Here is a 17632-nt window from a genome sequence, read left to right as displayed (position 1 = left end):
GCTAAGCCCTTAGGTCTCTTGGAGCCAAACTAATTCCTAAACAGGGATGTGTTGTTGGGTTGGAGATTGTGTTTTACAGTGTACCTCATTACATGCACATTTTCCTGAGGTTGGCAGGTGATCTAGTGTCAAGCTAACCCATTCCATGACCAACTTATCCTAACATGAGAGTGTTAGAATGAAGTGGAGAGTGCTCAAATAGGTTTTAAGTGTTCAACCCATGCCCACCAATTTTTGCAGCTTTTTGGCTTCTGAGATTCTTACTCACATAGCCTCTATCTACACAAAACAAGACAAACAAACACGTGCACCTTAATTCACCAGATGTGACCAAAAGCTATTATTATGGCCTGACCAAGAAAATGCCCTCCTCACACTACCAAAATATGTCAATGTGGATCCTGAGACAGGAGAAAAGATTGAACCAGCAGATGCCAAAAAATGAGGACTGCAGACTGATTCCAAACAAATGGAAAACTGAAGTCGAAACCACCAACTTCTCACATGGTATCTGGGGACAAAACCAAGGGCTGGGAGGATTTCACTCAAATACGGGAAATGTAGACTGAACCAAGATCTAGGGGTTTGCATTTCACAAGGAACCATCTGCTAGCTCAAGCAGACCTGCTCTGGACTGGAAAGTCCGTTCATCTGGAAGCCTGACACAAGAGAGAGTGCAGCTCAAAGTGAAGAGGAATATACCCATGGCCTTTAGAAATGGTGGGGAGGACAGAACTCAAAGGTTTGCTAGTACCACAGCTGTGCTTCTCATTGTCCCTGAGCCACCAGAAGTCTCCTTTGGTCCCACTGATGCCACCCAATCTTAAAAAAAAAAAAAAAGTCAGGGGCATCTGGGTGGCTCAGTGGTTGAGCATCTGCCTTTGGCTCAGGTCGTGATCCTGGGGTCCTGGGATCAAGTCCCGCATCAGGTTCCCTGTGGAGAGTCTGCTTCTCACTCTGCCTATGTCTCTGCTTTTCTCTCTGTCTCTCATGAATAAATAAATATAATCTTAAAAAAAGAATTCAACCAAGTAAATTTAAAGATCTAATTGGCTTTTATTTAATGACTCACTAATTGGGCAACATCCCATGTTAGCAGAAAGAAAGGAGCTCTGAGCTGTCCAAAATGCAAACTTTCATGGATAGTCCCTGATTTGTGATGGTTCAACTTGGGAGTTTTTCATTTTACAATGGTATGAAAACTATATTCATTCACTAGGAACCGTACTTAAAATTTTTAATTTGGATCTTTTCCTAGGTTAACAGTTTGTGAAATGATAATCTCCTGTGGTCCTGGGCAGCACCAACTAGCTTCAGCCCCCAGTCAGCCACATGATCACAAGGATGAACAACTGATCACCATTCTGCACCTATACAAGCATTCTGTTTTTCACTTTCAGTACAGCATTCAATAAATTACATGAGACATTCAACACTTTATTATAAAGTAGGCCTTGTGTTACATGGTTTTGCCCAACTGTAGGCTGATGTAAGTGTTCTGAGCACATTTAAAATAAGCTAGGCTGAGCTATGATGTTTAGCAGTTTAAGTGTATTAAATGGATTTTTGAATCACAATATTTTTAATTTATGATAGGTTTATCTGGAGTAACCCCATCTTAGTTGAGGAAGATCTGTATAGGCAGAAGGAAGAAAGTCAAGGACATTATCTAGCAAAGTAGATAGTTTCAAGCAAGATCACCATCCTTTGGGAGAAGGCAGGAGATCTAAAATGCAGATTACCTCTCTAGAGGTGACTTGGTAATTCCGGATTGACTGGTTAAAGGTCCTATTCCCAGGAAAGGGAGAAACTGCAATTAGGACAGGAATCAAGTCTTGGTTTGCTGATGTGGGGTTTAGCACAAGTGACTCCATTTTGAATCTTTTTCTTCCTTCCTTCCTTCCTTCCTTCCTTCCTTCCTTCCTTCCTTCCTTCCTTCCTTCCTCCTTTTTAAAATTTTATTTATTCATGAAAGACACAGAGAGAGAGGCAGAGACATAGATAGAGGGAGAAGCAGGCTTCACGTGGGAAGTCCAATGCAGGACTTGATCCCAGGACTCCAGAATCACACCCTGAGCCAAAGGCAGATGCTCAACCACTGAGCCACTCAGGCGTCCCTGTTGTTTCCTTTTTTATTTTTTTTTTGGGGGGGTGTTATTTATTAATGAGAGACAGAGAGAGAGAGAGAGAGAGAGAGAGGCAGAGACACAGGCAGAGGGAGAAGCAGGCTCCATGCAGGGAGCCCAATGTGGGACTCGATCCCAGGTCTCCAGGATCAGGCCCTGGGCCAAAAGTGGCGCTAAACCGCTGAGCCAGCCGGGCTGCCCTGTTTCCTTTTTAATAGAGGTTAGCAGGAGGAGGATAGTAAGGTTCTACAGATTTGAGTCTGGCCCCTTCTCCATTGATGAGAGTTTCTTGTAATTTGGCATCATTCTTCTCTTCCTGGTACAGACAGGGAGATACGCTACAAATGGAGATTTCCCTTATAAATGTAAATTTTTAGGGACACCTGGGTGGCTCAGCAGTTGAGCCCCAGCCTTTGGCCCAGGATCAAGTCCCACATCAGGCTCCCTGCATGGAGCTTACTTCTCTCTCTGCATGTGTCTCTGCATCTCGCTCTCTCTCTGTGTCTGTCATGAATAAATAAAATCTTAAAAAATAACGAAATAACTAAATGTGAATTTCTCTCATAAAAGGGAAATTCTATTTTTAGAATATCTCCTATTTCTGCTTTTTCTCAAAAATAATCAGCTTAAAGTAACCCTTACGCCAAAAAGGCATATTTTGAGGTAGCATATTCTGGTGCCCTTCACTGGCATTTTTATTTTTGTATATTCAAGAAAGTAGGAGGGGACCAAAAGGCTTACAGTATACAAGAGGGAAGAGTGGAATGAGATGAGGTCAAAGTTAAGCAGTGATTTATTGGCAGAGTGTGGATTACTCCAACTGAAAGGGAAAGCCAGTATAGGATCCCTTAGCTTAGGTTCCCTGAAAAAGCAGAGCCTGAGTTAAAAAAATATGCTCATGTAGTTTATTTGGAATGATCTCAGGAAAGAGGAGAGATCAAGAGATCAAGACAGGGGAGGAGGAAAAAGCAATGTGTAAGGTTTGCACTTACAAAGGAAGCAGTAGGGCTTCATCCTCTGCTTCCTGAGAAGTATAAAGGAAGCCTCTCAGAATTCTTGACCTGATGGACTATAGGTGAGACTGTTTAATCCTGGCCTCAGGTTTTATGGTGTCTGCAAAGGTGGAGGAGTCCCCAGGCTGGAAGCAAAGATCCCCTAAACCCAGATGTGCACAGCAGGTGGCTGCTGTGTGATGAATGGCCTTGAAGCCCACCTGGGGCTGTCCACCCCAGCCACAGCTTAACTCAGAAGTGACTAAGAAGTGAGGATGCATCAGATACTGTATCAGATATACTGTATCTGTATACTGATACTACCAATACAGATAGTTTAGGTCCTGGAGACCCTAAACTCACAGAGTTTTAGGCAGAGCAATAAGGAGGTCCAATTGTATTTTAATAAGATCATTCTGGCTGCAACTTGGAGATTAGGTTTGAGGATGGCAAGAAAGGCAATGGAGACCAAAAAAGAAACTATTGGGGTGGGGTGGTCCTGGTGAGAAGGTGATGATATCATCAAAAGCTGACTTCCTAACATTATCTGTTGACAAGGCAAAACTGAGTTTATTACCTTCTCCAGTAAAGCAGAACAAAATGTTGGCAGTGTCTTGGATGGAAAAAGGCAAATAGAACTTCATTGAGAATTTTAAGTTTGCTTAAGGGGAGGTTTTTAAGTGTAGGGGCTTGATTAGAATCTCATAAAGTAAAAAAAAAAAAAAAATCAGATAAAGTGGCTCAATGAGTGGCTCAGTGGTTGAATGTCTGCCTTCGGCTCAGGGCATAATCCTGGAGTCCCAGGATTGAGTCCCGCATTGGACTCCCTGTGGGGAGCCAGCTTCTCCTTGTGCCTATGTCTCTGCCTCTCTCTCTGTGTCTCTCATGAAAAAATAAATAAGGGATCCCTGGGTGGCGCAGCAGTTTGGCGCCTGCCTTTGCCCCAGGGCGCGATCCTGGAGACCCGGAATCGAATCCCACGTCGGGCTCCCGGTGCATGGAGCCTGCTTCTCCCTCTGCCTTTGTCTCTGCCTCTCTCTCTTTCTCTGTGTGACTATCATAAATAAATAAAAATTAAAAAAAAATAAAATATTTTTTAAAAACTCAGATAAAGATAAAAATCATGATATAACAGTTTAGGATTGTTGGAACTAGCAAGAGGAGGTTTTTTTGTTGTTTTTTTTTTTGTGTGTGTGTGTGTGTGTGTGTGTTTTAAGATTTTATTTTTAAGTAATCTCCACATCCAACCTGGGACTCAAACTTAAAACCATGAGATCAAGAGTCACACTCTCTATCGACTGAGCCAGCCAGGTGCTGAATTTTAAGGCAAGGAGTTCAAAGAACTTTGAGGCATAAAATGTCTGTTGATGCTTTATATTGAAGTTTTGATGGATCTTTCTGGAAGTTCCTGTAAGAAACAATGAAGTTATTTGCCTGGGCAAGTATCTCCTGGAAGAGTAAAATTTTATTCATGTGGACATCTCTGGGAATCATGTCCTTGGGATATTTCTGTATGAGGGTAAATGCTTTCCCTTCTTTAAGTCTTGTTCCAAAGAGATAGCCCTGAGGATGGAGAGAAGTAAATAGATTCTGAATATATTTAAGAGGCAGGAAATACAGGGCTTCTTGTTGTATCAGACATGTGAGATGCATAGAAGAATCAACAACACCTAGAAATCTCACTAAGAAAAAGTTGGGCTAAAGGCATAAATTTGGGTATCATTAGGACACAATTATCATTTAAAGCTGATGGAATGCAGTAAAGTTGCCTACTGAGAGCTTCCATCTCCCAGTGTCTATATATCATTAGAAAGATAAAAGAAGAGGCTCCAACAACCAATCCTGGGTGTTTCCAATATTCAGAGGACAGGTATCATGTCAAGTCAGAATGTATTTAGTGGCAAACAGCAGAAAAATACTGGTAGAGTATCTAAAACAGACACAGGTATATTCTTACATAACATGGAGTCTGGAGCTGAGCAACCCAAGGATGGTACAGCTGATTAGTTATACTTTGGGGGACCCAAGTTCTTTTATCTTCCTCTTCTGCCATCTTTGCCTATAGGTCTCCATCCTTGAGCTTGGCTTCATGGTCATAAGATGGTAGTTGCACCTTTGGGCATGCAGCCACAGTTCAGGTAGAAAGGAGGAGTGGCATGGGGCAAATCGGCCCCTTTTTTCTCAAGAAATGAAAGCTGTCTCTGAAGCCATTACTCAATCGACTTCTTCGTTGGCCAAAACAATGACACATATCTACCTCTAACACCAAGTGAGTCCAGGAAAGTAAGTATTTTTAGCTATGTATTTTGCTGCCCTGAATAACACTAGGGGTTTTATTCGTACAGAAGAAGGTGGGAATGGCTATTGCATAAACAGCTGGTAATATGTGCCACCAGCAGATAAGAAGGACCCATGAGGGATCCCTGGGTGGCTCAGCGGTTTGGCGCCTGCCTTTGGCCCAGGGCCTGACCCTGGAGTCCTGAGATCGAGTCCCACGTTGGGCTCCCGGCATGGAGCCTGCTTCTCCCTCCTCCTGTGTCTCTGCCTCTCTCTCTCTATCTCTTGTGAATAAATAAATAAAATCTTAAAAAAAAAAAAAAGTTTGTCTTGAAAGGGGTAGTCGAGAGAGGAGAAAAAGGAATAGGGGTGCTTGGGTGGCTCAGTGGTTGAGAGCCTGCCTTCAGCTCAGGGCATGATCCTGGGGTCCTGGGATGGAGTCCCACATTGGGTTCCCCACAGGTAGCCTACTTCTCCCTCTGCCTATGTCTCTGCCCCTCTCTGTATTTCTCATGAATAAATAAAATCTTAAAAAAAATAAAAAAGAAAGAAAAAGGAATTAAAAGGGAGGGATGTTTTAGGATGGAAACTACTGTCATCTGTGTCACTAAATTGTTTTGAGGAAACATATATTAAATAACTTTGATATCTATCTTAAAACATTAAGGTTCAGGGTATTAAAAGTCCATTTCTTCCCAGAGCTATATAGCATGGTGCCTACTATGTGATCTTAAGCCAGTTACTTAACCTCTCTGAATCTGTCTGCTCCTAAGTAAAATGGGACAATCATGGCTACCTTGAAAGCTGCGAAATAGATGCATGTAAAGTGCCTATTATGGTGCCTGGCACATAGTAAATCATCAAAAAGTGAGACTAACATCCTTCCTGCATGCCAGATAGAATTTATATATCAAGGGTCTAAATGAAATTCTTAAGAGATAGTGTACATAGCAAATGCTTAATAACATTTATAATTTCCTCTGAGCCAAAGCGCAGGAAGACAGCCAAACCCCATATAGCCATGCTGCAGAACCCATACAACCCCAGTTACTTCTTGTTTCCCTGTTTGTAACTCCGCAGAAAATCCTGTACCTGCTTGTCTCTCTGAGGCTCAAAGTATAGCCAGAGGGCTGAGCAGCAGCTGAGCATCTGCCTTCTCCTTGAAATTCAGGGTCAGCAGGAGGACAGACCCACAAGAACACTCAGAAGGGGAGATAGATCTTTGCAAGGCAGACAGAAGAACAAATATTAAGCAAGAAAACGTGTACATGTATACGACTGAAAAGTTACATATCACCAGAGCTCCCATGGTAAGGGCAAGCTAACTTTATCTTGTTATTACTTTGTAATAATAATTATTACTTTACAATAATAATTATGAGTTTTACCTTTATTTGGCTTAGTTCTTTGGCTGAAACTGGATGTGGGGAGAGGAGTTGATCAGGGTAGGAGATTCAGAAGCAGTCTGTAGAGTGAAATGAAGGATTCTAATTTCTGTCTCCTGCACACCATACTGAAGGATTCTCCTTGCTTTGATTGCTCTGCTAGAATTCCAGAGCATCGGTGAAGATGCCTCTGGCTTCTGGGGCTAAGAGAAGGGATCAGGGTCCTTTGTGCTGCCTTACCATGTGCTAATGCTGGGCACAGCCACAGAAGGATCCTGAGCCCAGGACTCACACTGCATGGGTGCCATTTGTGGCTCTGCTCTTGAGGTACCCAGTGACCTCAGGCAAGTTTCTTAACCTTCCAGAGCCTTAGTCTTCGCCAGTAAATGGAAGTAATAAAACCTACATCACAGTTTCGTTGTGAAGGCTACATTAAATCACATCTGTAAGGCCTGGGTCAGTGCCCAGCATGTAGTTGGCACTCAGATATTTCTTCCCTTCTGAGCCCTTACCCTGGATGTCATCTGCTCCCCTCTGCAGCACAGATGTGTCCCCCCACCCCACCCCCCAGGCCTAGGGGTGGGACACCAGTTAGCATATCTTCCTGTGTTCCTGGGAGCAGAAACTGGGAGGGAGTTTCACTTGGAAAGAAAATGAGAGGTAGGGGGTTGGCACCTGACTGGCTCATTTGGTGGAGCATGTGACCTTTGATCTCAGGGATGGATAAATAAAATCTTTAAAAAAATAAAAACACACTAGAAAATTCTTTTTATTTTTTATTTTATTTTTTAATTTTTTAAAAAAGATTTTATTTATATATTCATGAGAGACACACAGAGAGAGGCAGAGACTTAGGCAGAGGGAGAGCAGGCTCCCTGCAGGGAACCCAATGCAGGACTCTATCCTAGGACCCCCGGGATCACAACCTGAGCTAAAGGCAGACACTCAACCGCTGAGCCACCCAGGCGCCCCTAGAAAATTCCTTTTATGAAACTCTAGACAAAGACATTGGAGTTTTTCCTAGATGAATGGTAGCAACTCATGAAGGGAAGACAGAGGAAGAAGAGGAGAAAGAGGAAGAACAGGAGGAACAGATGACAAGAGGGGAACCAGAAGGGCTGAGGAGAGGAACCCTGGGAACTGCACTTCTCTGAAGATGGGCCTGATCTGAGCTACGGGGATGGAGGATCCCTAAGAACTGACATCACACTCTCCCCCAAGAGTGGGTGAACTACCACCAAGCACATCCTCATGGCTGCTCAACTGGGAATGGTGAAGTCAGAGCGCCTTCATTGCAAAAAAAAAAAGAAGAAGAAGAAAAAAAGAAAAAAGCCAACCTATCAGAAAGGAAGGAAAGCATGTCCTGCCAAGACATGGTGGGAGAACAGCCAACTCTTTACTGTCTGGTCTTCTGTTACCCTCAGTAAGAAAATCGTTTTATTAATGACAAGAGCAATACAAACCTATGCTTACCCAGGGCTTAGCACTTGACATGCGTTGTCTTAATTTTCACAGCAGCCACGGCTCATTGGTAATGTTATTGGACCCATTTTACAGATGACAAACTTACGGTTTTCTAGTTTTTAGTTTCACTAAAGGTAAGCAGTTTGCCTAAGACTGTGCAGTCAAGCAGTGGCATGGTCTTCATTTGAACCCAGGTCCTCTGAATCCCCAAAGTCTGACCTCTAAGCACACAACCTCTTGCCCATGTGCCAGGTGGTCCTCTATTTGTACTTAGATACCCCTCTCACTGAGCACCAGCAGGACTGGTGAACTTGGGAACCCCCCAGAGCCCACACTCAGCTTGAGTTCTGTTGCAGTAGAAAGAACACAGGCCTAAAAGCCAAAAGCCCTAGGTGCGAGCCTCAATTCTGTAGTCAGGTAGGAGTGTTCCTGAGCAGGTCTCCATAAATCTTATCAATCTTGTTTTTTCCCCTTATCTTTGAACTGAGGGGATAAGCAAGATGATCTCTAAGATTCTTCCAGCTATGTAGTCCTAGAAGTTATTCGTTAGAGAGGGTGAAAAAGTCCCAAACAATTCCAGGCTAAATCAGGACAAGGCATATAGCCCAAGTGCCTTTTTTCACTCCTTAAAAAACAAAAGTTCTTTAAGGAGTGAAAAAAGCGCAAATAACATCACTGCAGAATATCAAATCAATTCAGATTGTTAATGGAGAGTCATAAAGGGGGAGTTTATTTTTTCATGATTAGAAGGCTTTTTCCAGGCAAGAGCCTGGATCTGGCTATCTCATCGGCTGCAGCCAGACCTCTCTCCCTTAGAATACATTCATTTCCCGCTTTATACACAGAAAGGCCTCACATGCCCAAACCTGAAATCCTCCTAGTGTAGATGTGCTTTGGGTCTACAGAGGCTATTATGCCCTCTTTCATGAAATGAATCATGATTAATAATAGCCGGAGGGTGAGGAATTACAGTCATGCCTTATTACTGAAGATGCGTCTTCCCCTGCCTGGCTGATGATGACAGCAATGACGAAGCATTTCATCAACTGGAAACGAGCCTCAGCCTCAGACTTTCACCCGCGCATCCCCAGAGAAAGGCTGCTGGAAGGTGGTTGGAAGCGCAAAAGCAGCACAGCCCAGTTAGTCAACTTGCGTTGGCTGGTCCACCTCCTACAAACGCATGATTCAGCTGTTGGCCCCCAAAAAACCATCTTTTTTTTTTTTTTTTTTTAAAGAGGGAATCCAAAAATTAGTAACTGGTCTAGGAAAAGAAATCAAATTTCCTTTCGAACAGACAAGTATCAGCAGAACGAATAAAATAACACTAATTCTTGGCTAAGTTATTTCACCTCCTGGGACCTTACACCACCAAATACTCAATAAAAACCATTTCCAGAGAGAGGTAGATACAGAAGGGAGGCTTGGTGGCAACTAGCTTTTCACTTTGGCTTAAGTTCTGAAACTACCTTGATTACTTCTTAGGTCATAACCCAGTCTCAAATCTAAACACGGGGGAAGAGAGTCCATACTCGCAGGGGCACAGGAATCTAAAGTATACGAAAGAACAAATGGATTGAGTTCACATCACTCACTTATCATCCCTTCAGCCCCCCTCTCTTCCTCTCGGTTTGAGAACTAATGTTTTTGTCACCACATGTGCAAATGAGGGTTTTTCAATTCGGGAGGCAGGTTTAGTTTGACCCCTCTGCTAACTGTAAGCAGTGGGTTGTTAAAAGCTAATAAGCATATGCACATTTATTCTGAGAACAAATAGCTCTGGGGTATGAAGCGGGATGAACCACAATGAAAGTAAAATATTAAGTACTTAACATTTTACCATAAAAAGTTGTCTCTTGTCAATCGGGTGTGATTTGATGTCTGATGATTTGATCCAGCTTCAGTTCTGTTCTGCTGCAGAATTTAGCATCCCACCCCCCACCCTCCTTTGCCCACCTTTCCTCAAGGGGTCTTTTCCACGTCTGTAAATGACTCTGAGCCCCCGCCCCCCAACACAGAATAAAGGAAGTCTTTTTTAGGTTTAATTACAACATTTTCAAATGGTAAATGATTTTGTTTGCATCTGAAGGAGAAACTCAAAGAATTGGTGCCAGGAAGGGGAAGTTCTTAAAATCCCCCCCCCCCCCCCCCCCCCCCCCCCCCGCGCCAAATATCCTGACAATATAAACCCAAAGGAAGGGGAAATCTCCAAGATTAGCAAAGGTAAATAAACAATAAACAAAATACAGTAAACAACAGTTTGCAGTGTCTACAAGCATCAAATCACTGTGCTGCACACAGGACATTATTGTGGGTCAATTATGCTTCCATAAAAAAAAAGATGGAAGATGGCAGCACAATCTGTGACAGAGGAAATAAACTTTGTTGTGCACACACATACACACACACACAAATACAACAAAAAACCCTCCAAAATACCTAGTTTCATGAGAAGCAGCACATTATCCAAAAAGAAAAATATCGGGATGCCTGGGAGGCTCAGTGGTTGGGGGTCTGCCTTCGGCTCAGGGTGCGATCCTGGAGTCTCGGGATCGGATCCTGCATCAGGCTCCCTGCATGCTTTTCCCTCTGCCTATGTCTCTGCCTCTCTCTGTGTCTCTCATGAATAAATAAATAAAATCTTAAAAAACAAAAATATTCCCAACCCCCATTTTTTCCCTTCTTCCTCCTTTCTCTCTTGTAGGTTCTCTCCTTTTGCCCACAGGTAGAGCCTGGGACTGCTTTCAGAAAAAAACAATGGTTATCACGGCACTTGGGAAGCTCAGTTGGTTAAGTACCTGACGTTAGATCTCAGCTTGAGTCTGATCTCAGTCAGGATCGTGAGTTCAAGCTTTGCACCAGTATGGAGCCTAGTAAAAAAAATAAATAATAAAAATAAAATAATTAAGGAAAGAAAAAACAATAGTTACCTAAATTCTAAACTATTCTTGTCATCCTCAACCTTCCCAAAGAAGTCATCTCCTTACCTGCCCCACCCTTAGGCTCTAATTTCTGTCCTGCTGTGTTTTTAGTTCTTCATAGGACTCTTTCCAAGACTGAAATGAACTATCCTTCTCTGAAATGTTTCTACTGTTGACAAGTGTCATCTCTGTACTCCTTGCCTCTCTTCCACCCTTCAGGTAAAAGGTGGAGAGAGAGCAGGAGGAGGGGGAGAGTCAGAGGGAGAAGTAGATGCCCTGCTGAGCATGGAGTCCCACTCAGGCCTCATCCCAGGACCCTGAGATCTTGACTTGAGCAGAAACCAAGAGTTGGATGCTTAACCGACTGAGCCACCCAGGCATTCCAATGAGTCATCTTTGATTCCTCTTTTCTCTCAGTCCCCCAACAGCCAATCCATTGTTGGGTCCAGTTGTCTCAGCCACCAGAATACACTCTGACTCATAATCTGTGCACTTCTTGCCATTCCTGTTGTTATTGTCCCCATGTAAGCTACCATCCCCTTTGGCCTGGTTACCGAATTCCGTGCTGATACTTTTCCCTTTCATCCAGTTTTTGACAGATGGTGGAAGTGGTCTTTTATTTTTATTTATTTTTTTTTAAAGAAGACTATTTTTTTTAAAGATTTATTTATTTATTCAGTCAGAGAGAGCGAGAGAGAGGCAAAGACACAGGCAGAGGGAGAAGCAGGCTCCATGCAGGAAGCCCGATGTGGGACTTGATCCCGGGTCTTCAGGATCACACCCCGGGCTGCAGGCGGCGCTAAACCCGCTGCGCCACCAGGGCTGCCCCGAAGTGGTCTTTTAAAAACATAGGTCAGATGATGTTAATCCTCTGAGTACAATTTTCCCGTGACTTCCCAGAGCATTTGTTAAAGTAACCAGATTGGGCCCAAGATGAAGTTGCTCCTACTACACATCAGCAAACCAAAACTTAACTGTTCCTATGCATGGCTCCCAGAAAAGGAAGACCTGGGTCAATCAGTGCTTGTCTGCTCTGTACGAGTGACCTCACCCAGCTCCAAGACTTCCTTTTGCTCTCTATAAGGAAAACAATCTTGCTTTAACCAATCAGCCAATCCCGAGTATAATTCCTTATTTCTGCTCATTTTGATCCAAAAAATCTTCTCCAATTGTACAACTCCTTGGAGTTCCTTCATATCTGCTAGATTGATTGTGGCCAGATTCATGGATTGCTGAATCAAGCCAATAAGATCTTTAAGATGTACTCAGTTGAATTTTTGTTCCCTAACATATTTAAGGTACAAATTTACCTCTTCCTCCCTTCTCCCTTGCTGATAAACTCCAGTTGTCTGAACCTCCTTTCTGCCTGTAGTGGCCCAAGTGCCTGTATTTGCACTTGCCACTCCTAGGACCAGCTTTTCTGATTTCCCATACCTGGGACCTTCCTGCAGGTCTTGGCCAAAGTGTCGCTTTCTTGGGAAGACCTTCTCTGACTCTATCCCAATTCTCACACATTACTCTCTTCATTTTCTTCATTGAAGCCATATCTTATTGTTGGTCTTCTTCCCCAGCATATAAGCTCTACCACTGTAGAGTCCTTGTCTTCCAGGTGGATTGCTATAAACCCAGGCCCTAGAACAAGTGCCTCCCATGTTTTAGGTGCCTAGGCTGATTTAAAAAACAAAACAGAACAAAAAACAATGGGGTGCCTGGGTGGCTCAGTTGGCTGAGCATCTGCTTTCTGCTGTGGTCGTGATCCTGATCCCCACATTGAGCTCTCTACTCAGCAGGGAGTCTGCTTGTCCCTCTCCCTCTCCTGTGTTCTCCCTCTCTCTCTCTCTCTCAAATAAATTTAAAAAAGTTTTAAAAAGTTAATTGATTAATCAAACAATCAGAGGCTCTAATCCAAGCTCCAGAGCTGAGCTCTTTGGTTAAATGGATAGTCTTTGGTTCCAACCAAGGAGCCTCTCTGGCCTCTGTGGAGAGGTGAGTTGGGCAGAGAGGTGGGGCAAACTACCACTACTGCCAATCGGTAGCCCTATCCATGAGTCCCCAAAGTACTTTTGCTTGGTGTGATAGAACAGAAAGCAGCAGAAAGCCCAATAAGCCCCTCAACATGGTCTCCTGGAATCAAAGACTCCCTGGATGAAGTGGTATTTCCTGGGAGAAGGAAGCTGATGGATGACAGGGTGAGCTTAAGAAAGAGGAAGGAGATGTGGTATAAGCATGCAAAGGCCTCTAGAAGACTAGATGGGGTGATGACCATTAAGCTGAAGATGTAAGGAGTGGGTCTGCACTGTTTTAAAGGAAGTTGACTTTATCTGAAGAGCAGGACATGTTTTAGCTACCTACTGCTATGTAACCATGCCAAACCTTAGTGGCTTGAAACAACACCACTCAGGGATCCCTGGGTGGCGCAGCGGTTTGGCGCCTGCCTTTGGCCCAGGGCGTGATCCTGGAGACCCGGGATCGAATCCCACATCGGGCTCCCGGTGCATGGAGCCTGCTTCTCCCTCTGCCTGTGTCTCTGCCTCTGTCTCTCTCTGTATCTGTCATAAATAAATAAAATATTAAAAAAAAAAAAAAAAGAAACAACACCACTCATTTATTTATCTGCTTCTGATTCTGAGATTTGGACAGGGCTTGACAGGGATGTATCTCCTTTCCTCCCTGTGGTGCAGGCCAGGGTGGTGTCTCCAGGGTGGACTGGAGAATCCACCATCCCTAGGACTAGAATGTTCCCATGGCCTTAGTTGCATATTTGGTGCTGCAGATATGCAGCAGGAGGGCGACTGGTCCTCTGTCTCTTTATCTAGTCCCTTATCATCTGGTAACCTGGCCCAAGCTTCTGTCCACAGCAGCTGATCCCCAAGAGAAGGAAATCAGAAGCTGGGCTCTTACCCAGCAGGCTTAGAAATCCCAGAATATTACTTCTACCACATTCAATTCACATTCAATATCACTTCTAGTACATTCTGTTGGTAAAAGCAAATTGTAAGGCCCAGATTTAAGAGAAAGGAAGTAGATTCCACCTCTATGAGATTTCCATTCATATGAGGATTAAAGTAACTGCTGGTGGCCACCTTTGCAGACAGCCCACCTCAGGGCAGAACCACGTTTGCCGATTGGAAGGACTAATCTCTCTTCACTGCAGAGAATGGCCTGGAGTGAGGCAGAAATGAGGGTAGGAAGGCCAGTTTGGAGGGTGTCATCGAGGAATAGATGAGAACTGAAGGGCTAGGCTAGAGGTAAAGATGGAGAGAAGTGAAGGGGTCTCTACAAGGGAAGAATCAGGTCAACGGCAGTTGGGATCAAGAGAAGAATGAAGAGAGGAGTTAAGAATAACACCAGAGGGTCACCTGGGTGGCACAGTTGGTCAAGCATCTGGCTTTTGGTTTTGGCTCAGGGCATGATCTCAAGGTTATGAGATTAAGCCCTGAGTTAGGCTCCGTGCTTAGCACAAAGTTGGCTTGAGATTCTGTCCCTGCCTGTCTTGACCCCTTGGACACTCTCTCTCAAAATAAGTAAATAAATCTTAAAAAAAAAAAAAAAAGAATAACACCAGGCTCTTTGCTGATCTCAGAGTAGCTCCCCTTACCCCTGTCAAAATCCAGCTTAAGGAAGTCGTTCTGATTCCTAGAAAGCTTCCTCTTAGCAGAGCTCCGTTCCTGCTAAGGAAGTCACTCGGGTAGGATTATTTTGACTTCAAGAAATTAGTTAAGAGGCACCTGGGTGGCTCAGTCAGTTGAGCGTCTGCCTTCGGCTCAGGTCATGATCCTGAAGTCCTGGGATAGAGCCCCACACTGGGCTCCCTACACAGCTGGGAACCTGCTTCTCCTTCTCCCTTTGCCTCTGTGCATGCTCAATCTCTCTCTCTCTCTCTCTCTGTCTCTGTCAAATTAAATAAAATCATTAAAAATAAACAGAGGGGCACCTGGGTGGCTCAGTGTTTGAGCATCTGCCTTGGGCTCAGGGTGTGATCCCGGGATCAAGTCCCACGTTGGGCTCTCTGCATGGAGCCTGCTTCTCCCTCTGCCTGTGTCTCTGCCTCTCCCTGTGTCTCTCATGAATAAATAAATAAAATTAAAAAAAAATCACAGTTAAATGTATTGTGTTTGAAGAGGCTAGTCAGGGATACTCTGCATATTTGTGAGAGTCTAAGAGGCAGCACGGCTGGTAGCTTGAAAGATTTTTGGTAGCTTGAAAGATTTTTTCGGGAGGCAGATAGGTCAGCTGGCCCCACTCTAGCTGGCTCTGCTCTAGCCACCCCCCCCCCCAACACACACACACGTCCCCCGCACCACCCAAGAATGGAGAGAAGCCAGGGTCAGTCAGGCTGTTCTGTCCTGCCTTGACCCCACACCTTGGGGCTTTCTCCACTTCAGTGATCCGGAGAGTCAGGCTGACCTATTTTCTGTCTGACAGGTAGCGTCAGCCACCAGCCGGAGTAGGATTCTGAAATACTTGAGGTAAGTGAATGTCTAGGAGGCTGTGGAAAGCCTCCTGTCCCTGGAGAGAGGAAGAATCTGTGTCTGTTTTGAAAGCTTTTTCTTTAGGATGCTGAGCCAGGATGGTCCAGGATGAGAGACCTGTGATTCTAGTCAGACAGGTCCATCGGGAAGCCCCGATTCTTGGAGTAAGGACTTCTCAGAAAAACAAAACTCTAGCCAATCGAGGTTCCCAAGCCTCCCTTTACCTGCGGCCAGAGATAACAAGAATGAAACAGCCTCTCTCCATGCACCTCCTCACCTTGGCTCTAGGCACTTAAAATCTGGAGCAACTCAGTTGTCTATTGATTCCTGAGGCTCTTGGGTAGTTTGAGGTTATAAAAATAGATGCACCTAGATCTTGTGCAAGATACAAAACTGGGCTTTTTTTTTTTTTTTCCTCTAAGCACTGAAACTAAGTTTTAAGGGAAAAAGGAACAACTACAGAAACCAAACAGGGCAGCTGGAGAGAGAAAACTTAACGTGTCCCCAAACTGAAATAATCATCTTTTCCCCACCCCTAATTTCCCCTCCAAAAACCGGTTTCCCCTCCTAACTTCCTTTTTCTCCCAACAGTAACAGCACTCTCTGTGCTGCCCAAGCTTAAAAAACTGAGGTGTGTTTGTTTATCTCTTTTTTTAAAGTAATGTCTATACCCAGTGTGGGGCTCAAACAACCCCGAGATCAAGAGTTGCATGCTCTTCTGACGGAGCTGGCCAGATGCCCGTTTGTTTTTTATCTTGACCATTCCCTGTCCATTGTCCATAGAACCATTGTCACCAAGTCTTGCTTGTCTACTCCAAGACTTTGTGACATTGCCATAGTTTTCCTCTCCTCCCCAGGGTCTAGCCTTTCACCCTTCACCCCTCTACATTCCCTCCTCTCAACCCCCATCAGAGTGCCCCCTTCAAACTGCTGTCCTGGTGTGTCACACTCTTTAACAGCTGCTGCTGCTGCTGCTTCTTTTTTTAGGATTTTATTTCTTTATTTGACTGGGAGAGAGAACATAAGCAGAACTGCAGGGAGAAGGAGGGGGAGAAGCAGGCTCCCCGCTGAGCAAGGATCCCAATGTGGGACTCGAATCCCAGGACACCGAGATCATGACCTGAGCCGAAGGTTGACACTCAACCAACTGAACCACCCAGGTGCCCCTCTCTAACAGCTTCTAACTTTCTCTCTCTCTTTTTTTAAAATATTTTACTTTTAAGTAATCTCTACACCCAATGCAAGGCTCCAACTCATCACCCTGAGATCATGAGTCATGTGCTCTACTGACTGAGCCAACCAGGCACCCCAAAGATTTCCTTTTACTCCTAAACTTTTTTCTTTTCTTTATTATTTGCTTTATTGAGATATGACTTACATACCAGACGATTCAGAGAGTACAATTCCATGAATTTTAGTATATTCACAGAATTTTACAATCATCACCAGTATCTAATTCCAGAACATTTTTAATATCCCTACATGGCAGTCACTATCCGTTTCCATTCTCCCCATCCCCCAGCAACCACTAATCTATTTCTTTCTCTAGGGATTTATCTATCTCTGGACATTTCATGTAAGTGGGATCCTATGACAGGTGGCCTTTGTGACTGGCTTGTCTCATTTAGTTTAATATTTTCAAGGTTCATACAGGTGGCAGCATATATCAGTACTTCATTTCTTATTTTTAAATTTTATTTAAATTCAATTAATTAACATATAGTATATTATTGGTTTCAGACATAGAGGTCAGCAATTCATCAGTCTTTTTTTTTTTTTTTTTAAGATTTTGTATTTATTTATTCATGAGAGACACCGAGAGGAGAGAGAGAGAGAGAGGCAGAGACACAGGCAGAGGGAGAAGCAGGATCCATGCAGGGACCCTGACGTGGGACTCAATCCCGGGTCTCCAGGATCATGCCCTGGGCTGCAGGCAGCCTAAATCGCTAAGCCACCCCGGCTGACCAGTCTTTTTTTTTTTTTTTTTTTTTAAGATTT

The 17632-nt window shown here is 44.0% G+C and overlaps 1 long non-coding RNA gene across 4 annotated transcripts in view; it reads left to right on the top strand.

Moving 5' to 3' along the window:
- LOC144306348 (uncharacterized) overlaps window positions 1–17315 on the top strand; it is a 49304-nt gene extending 31989 nt beyond the window's left edge. For 2 of the 4 annotated variants that reach the window (XR_013373417.1, XR_013373420.1), the window contains one exon: window positions 1259–1440. This is a non-coding gene — a long non-coding RNA (uncharacterized LOC144306348). Of the gene's footprint in view, window positions 1–1258; window positions 1441–5183; window positions 5402–6475; window positions 6706–10945; window positions 11856–15587 lie in introns of those variants that run through there. The other 2 variants (XR_013373419.1, XR_013373418.1) reach the window with 2 other exon arrangements.
- The last annotated feature ends 317 nt before the right edge of the window (window positions 17316–17632 follow it).

Source organism: Canis aureus, chromosome 37 (assembly GCF_053574225.1).
Source record: "Canis aureus isolate CA01 chromosome 37, VMU_Caureus_v.1.0, whole genome shotgun sequence".
In the NCBI taxonomy this organism is placed as follows: Eukaryota; Metazoa; Chordata; class Mammalia; order Carnivora; family Canidae; genus Canis; species Canis aureus.
The sequence above is the reverse complement of the archived record's forward strand: the minus strand, read 5'-3'. Positions and strand labels throughout refer to the sequence as shown.